This window comes from Nyctereutes procyonoides, unplaced genomic scaffold, assembly GCF_905146905.1.
Source record: "Nyctereutes procyonoides isolate TBG_1078 unplaced genomic scaffold, NYPRO_anot_genome, whole genome shotgun sequence".
NCBI classification, from domain to species: Eukaryota; Metazoa; Chordata; class Mammalia; order Carnivora; family Canidae; genus Nyctereutes; species Nyctereutes procyonoides.
In genome coordinates, this window is record NW_026575037.1 from 17,549,210 (window position 1) to 17,555,026 (window position 5,817).

The 5,817-nt window shown below is 36.0% G+C and overlaps 1 pseudogene; it reads left to right on the forward strand.

Annotated features, from left to right (window-relative positions):
• The first annotated feature begins 960 nt into the window (after positions 1-960).
• LOC129505809 (dnaJ homolog subfamily C member 2-like) lies at positions 961-4,101 on the forward strand (annotated as a pseudogene).
• The last annotated feature ends 1,716 nt before the right edge of the window (positions 4,102-5,817 follow it).

Genomic DNA, 5,817 nt, shown 5'->3' on the forward strand with positions numbered 1-5,817 from the left:
TCAAGATGTGCAGTAGTAATTAAATTCAGTTATTTTTTATAACTAGCTGCCTTTTGATCAAATAAAAACATAGTTACATTTAAAATTTTTTGTTATGAAAGATAATTTGTCAAGATAAGAGGATAGAACATATTTTATTGGAAAGTTTATTAATGTGATTTAGAGCTTCCAAATATTTCTTCTGTTAGATGGGAGTCTAGATTTGTATTATTGCAGCGGGTCATGTATCTGTTAGGGGAAGTTTCACAAAGTAGTAAATGATGAATACATTTTTGTTCATTGGTTGATATAAGATCTTCACGGGAAATAAGCATTCTCTTCGTGTTTAGAGTTCATTAAAAAATAATACTTTATTTTGCGGAAAATCTTTTTCTAGTAGTTTCAAATGAAAGTTTCTGATGATTTCTTATTCTCTGGAAGAATTCCCATGTTTTAAAAGAGTATTTGAGGGCAGCCCCAGTGGCCCAGCAGTTTAGCGCCACCTTCAGCCCAGGGTGTGATCCTGGAGATTTGAGATGGAGTCCCAAGTCAGGCTCCCTGCATGGAGCCTGCTTCTCCCTCTGCTTGTGTCTCTGCCTCTCACTCTCTCTGTGTCTGTCATGAATAAATAAATAAAATCTTTAAAAAAAGAGTATTTGATAATTTTTATCAATTTTTTTCCTTTCTCCTTTCTGAAAAGCTCAGATATTAAAGTCAGACTAAGGTGGGCATTGTGAGGTGGGTGGTGTGTGGAGGGCAACTAGAGCCCTCCAAACAAATCAAGAGCATGTTGCTAGGCTCAATTTGGTGTGCGGTCAGAGCCCCAGTGGGAGGAAAAGGCAGCCTATGTTGGGGGCAGTGTAGTGTAGGGTGTTAGACCCAAGCTGGGTAAGGAGAGCATTCACGTGGTGGGGAACCCTAGAGCAGTGTAGAGCCCAAATTCGGTGAAAAGAGCACCCATGTGTATAGAGAAGCCTGGCCATGAAGTTTCAGAGCCTGAGCAGAATAGACATTGTCTATATGGAAAGCATGGTGGCAATAATGGGAAATGGATTACAAACAAGGTGGGGGAATGTAATTGCAAAGATAAAGATATCAAAAGAAGAGGGAGTCATGATTTCACTATCTAATGGAAAGGGAGAAAACTAGAATGAACACTGTCGTGTTAGGTTGGAATTGGTTGTATCTGCATGAACTCATGATTTCGATAAATATAATTTAAATTAATAAAATAAATAAATAGATATCAATGTGCAATGTGTATGTATGATGGCCTTGCAGTAGCATCCTTTTCCCACCCCAGCAGCAATGAGCACACTTTTCACCCAGGCTTCTAAATGTCATTTTCTATTAAAAAGTATCAGAGCTTTCTAGAGATGACATTCCAGGGCTCAGTCAAAACTTTTGGGACATCCTATTGAGCCAGAGAATAAGTGTCTAGGAATGAAGGACCATGTCAAAGGGATACAGGCACAGCAAAGGAAACCATCAACAAAATGAAAAGGAAACCTACTGAATGGGAGAAAATATTTGCAAATCATGTATCTGGTAAGCAGCTAATATCCAAAATATGTAAAGAGCTCATGCAACTCAATAGCAAAAAACAATCTGATAAAAAAAATGGTCAGAAGTTCTGAGTATACATTTCTCTAAAAAAGACATACAGATGACAAATATATAATGTACCCGTACCTGTTGCTTAACATCACTAATTATCAGGAAAATGCAGATCAAAATCCCAATGATATCACCTCACACCTGTTAGAACGGCTATTATGAAAGAGACAGGAAATAACAAATGGTAAGGATATGGAGAATAGGCAACTCTTGTATACTGTTGGTGGGAATATAAATTGGTGCAGCCACTATGGAAAACAGTATGAAGTTTCTGCAAAAAAAGTAAAAAAATAGAGCTACCATATGATCCAGCAATTCCATTTCTGGGTATTTACCTGAAGAAAATGAAAACACTAACTTGAAAAGATATTCACCCCCAAATTCATGGCAGCATGAAAAGAATCTAAGTGTCCATCTGTGGAAGAATGGATAAAGAAAATGTGGTGTAGCTTGGTGCCCTTGTGCTGCTCCTGCCTAGTGCTGCAGATAGCCACAGCACCACCGTCCCCCACACTCTGACCTCTGCCTCAACACCCCATCAGGTTGAACCTCTGGGAACATGGTTTGAAGCTTTTGTTAAGAGGAGAGACAGAAATGTTCCTGCCTCTTTTCAGGAACTGGAGGATAAAAAAGAGTTATCAGAAGATGAAGAATTGCAGTTAGAGAGTTTCCCATGTTTAAAACACTTGATTTCAAAGACTGGAAGATAAAGCAATGGTTTTAAAACATCACCCAGACAAATGGAAAGCAGCTGGCAAACCAATAAAGAAAGAGATAAGGCTGACTTCACTTGCATAACTAAGGCTTATGAAATGCTATCTGATCCAGTGAAAAGATAAGCATTCCACAGTGTAGATCCTACTTTTGATAACTGGGTTCCTTCCAAAAGTGAAGCAAAGGACACTTTCTTTGATATGTTTTCCCCAGTATTTGAAAGGAATTCCAGATGGTTAAATAAAATAATAATAATAATAATAAAATCCCTAAATTTGAATTCATCATTTGAAGATATAGATGCATTTTATTTTTTCTGAATTCATCATTTGAAGATATAGATGCATTTTATTTTTTCTTGTATAAATTTGAAGATATAGATGCATTTTATTTTTTCTTGTATAAATTTGATTCTTGGAGAGAGTTTTCATTATGAATTCATCATTTGAGGATATAGATGCATTTTATTTTTTCTTGTATAAATTTGATTTGATTTGTACAAATTTGATTTTATTTTATTTGTACAAATTTTGTACAAAATTTGTACAAATTTTGATTTATTTTTTCTTGTATAAATTTGATTTGATTTGTACAAATTTTATTTTATTTTATTTTTTCTTGTATAAATTTGATTCTTGGAGAGAGTTTTTGTATTTTATTGAAGAAGAAAAAGCAGAATATTGCAGAGCAATAAGGGCTCAGAAGAAAAAAGAAATGAACAGAAAAAGAACATTAATTGATAATGCATGTAGCTGTGATCCAAGGATAAAAAAAAAAATAAGGAAGAAGAAGCCACAGGAGAAGCAGAAAAGAGAGCCAAAGCAGAAGCAAAATGGAAGGAGCAAAAAGCTAAAGAAAAACAAGGGCAAGCTGAACTAGAAGCTGTCTGGTTAGCTAAAGAGAAAGAGGGGGAGAAAGATAACAAGAATTACTAACTAAGAAGGAAAAAGATATCCAGAAAAAAAGCCAATAAAAAGGAAAGGCAAAAACTTCGAAATTCACATAAGACCCGAATCACTTTTCTGACAATGAGGCAGAGCAGCTTATAATGATGCAAGAAGTGCAAAAAAAATGTGATTGGCTTGAACTAGCAAGCTTACAGCATTTGAAAGAAACACTCACACCATCTACTAAAGAAGTAGGAAAGTTTGCTCCAGAAAAAAAACAGAAGAAATAAATGAACAAGTTAGAACAGAGAAAGAGGAACCTGAAGCTCATATGCGACTGCATCTAAGAACGCAAAGCAACTGCCTAAGTGGAAATGGTAAAAATTAGCCAAAAGTTGATACGCAATTACTAATTCATTGAACCTCTTTCCTGCCAGAAGAGATTCAGGATGGGAAGGTATTGCTAATTACATTAACCTATGTTTTTCTGGAGTTAGGAGACCTTCCAAAGATGGTAGAGTCTTCAAAAATGTGACCTTCATCAGAAAGATGAGATAAAGAAAAAGGCTTTTGATAAATACTAAAAGAAACACGGAATGGTGCCTCAAGCAGACAATGCAACACCTTCTGAACTATTGGAGGTCTACACCCAGATCTCACCCCTTGGACAAGAGTAGAACAGAAGCTTTTGGAACAAGCTTTGAAAACATACCCAGTAAATACACCTGAGAGATAGGAAAAACATAGCAGAGACAGTGCCTGATAGGACAAAGAAGGACTGCATGAAACGATATAAGGCATTGTTGGGATGATAAAAGCAAAGAAAGCTACTCAAATGCAAGTGCTGAATGCAAGTAGAGCCAAGAAATGGCTTACAATTTTTGTTGTGTGTGCATTTTTATAATAAAGCTGAAAATACTGTAAAAAAAAGAGAGAAAATGTGGTGTATATATACAATGGATTATTATTCAGCCATAAAAATAAAAAATACAAAGGCTTGAGGCACCTGGGGGGCTCAGTTGGTTAAAGGTCTGACTTGGTTTTAGCTCAGGTTGTGAACTTGGGTGGTGAGATGGAGCTGTGCCTCAGACTCTGCACTCAGTGCAGAGTCTGCTTAAGACTCTCTCCCTCTCTACCCCTCACTGCCACTCTCTGTCTCTCTTTCTTTGTCTCCTGTCAAATAAATAAATCTTAAAAAAATAAAAGAATGAAGTCTTGTCATTTGCGACAACATGAATGGAATTTGAGGGCATTATGCTAAGTGAAATAAGTCAGACAGAGAAATAGAAATGATCTCACTTATGATCTCACTTATATGTGGAATCTATAAAGCCCCCACACCAAATGAAAAACCAAGCTCATGGATACAGAGAAGAAGACATGGGCAGTTGTCAGAGGTGAGGGGTGGAGATAGGTGAAGTGGGTGAAGGAGGTCAAAAGGTACAAAAGGTACCAACCTCCAGTTATAAAATAAATAAGTCATGGGGCTGTAATGTAGCATGGTGGCTGTAGTTAATCATACTGTATTGAAATTTGCTAAGAGAGTAGATCTTAAAACTTCTCATCACACACAATTTTCATGGTAACTATGCATGGTGATGGATGTTAAACTAGACTTATTGTGATTATTTCACAATGTAGATTAATATCAAATCATTATGTTGTACACCTGAAATTAACACATTGCTACATGTTAATCATACCTCAATTTTATTTATTTATAAAATATAAATAAGAAGTAATGCAGCAACAACAAAGGACACAGAAGCCAGCTTGAAAGAGATCCCACTGATCAGTTTGAGTCTCAGAAAGATATTGTCTATTATCTAAGAGATAGTAACCCATTGAATATAATACAAAATCATAGTCCATGCTGATATAAATTAATAAGTGAAGGATCTGATGAAGAATGGGATATTTACATTGTTTTAAAGTGCTCCCCCCAAATAAATAAAATATAGTGCCCCTAAGCAAAATATTTATTAATTATAAAGAGAAGAGCAAGCTTGCAGTGGAGAAGCTTGGCAGACACCCTTGAAATCAAATAGTTAAAGCACACATTCTCCATAAAGGAACAAATGAAAATCTGCACCACTTAAGAATGCAATAAGAAGATGGCAATATTGTTTCTGCAATATTCCTACCAAAGATACATAACCTGAATTTAATCAGGAGAAAACATCAGACAACTCTAAATGGAGACATTCTATAAAATAACTGGCCTATCATTTTCAAATGTGTCAAGGCCATGAAAGTAAAAGTAAGACAGAAGGAGACTAGAAACAGGACATCTCGATGCAATGTGTAATTGGGAATTGGATCTATAAAGCACGTCATGGGACAATTGGGATCTGAGGATTAAATTGCAATGTGGTGTCAGTGTTAACTTTCGATCATGATGGTTATTTTGTGGACTGTAGGGGGATGTTCTTGTTTGTAGGAAACAAAGCATTTACAGGGTGATGGGGCATCAGTTTGGCAACTTATTCTCAAATGGTCCAGGAAGAAAACATCTTTGGATTCTTTTTTTTAGAAAAAGATTTTATTTATTTATTCATGAGACACACACACACACAGAGAGAGAGAGAGAGAGAGAGAGGCAGAGACATAGGCAGAGGGA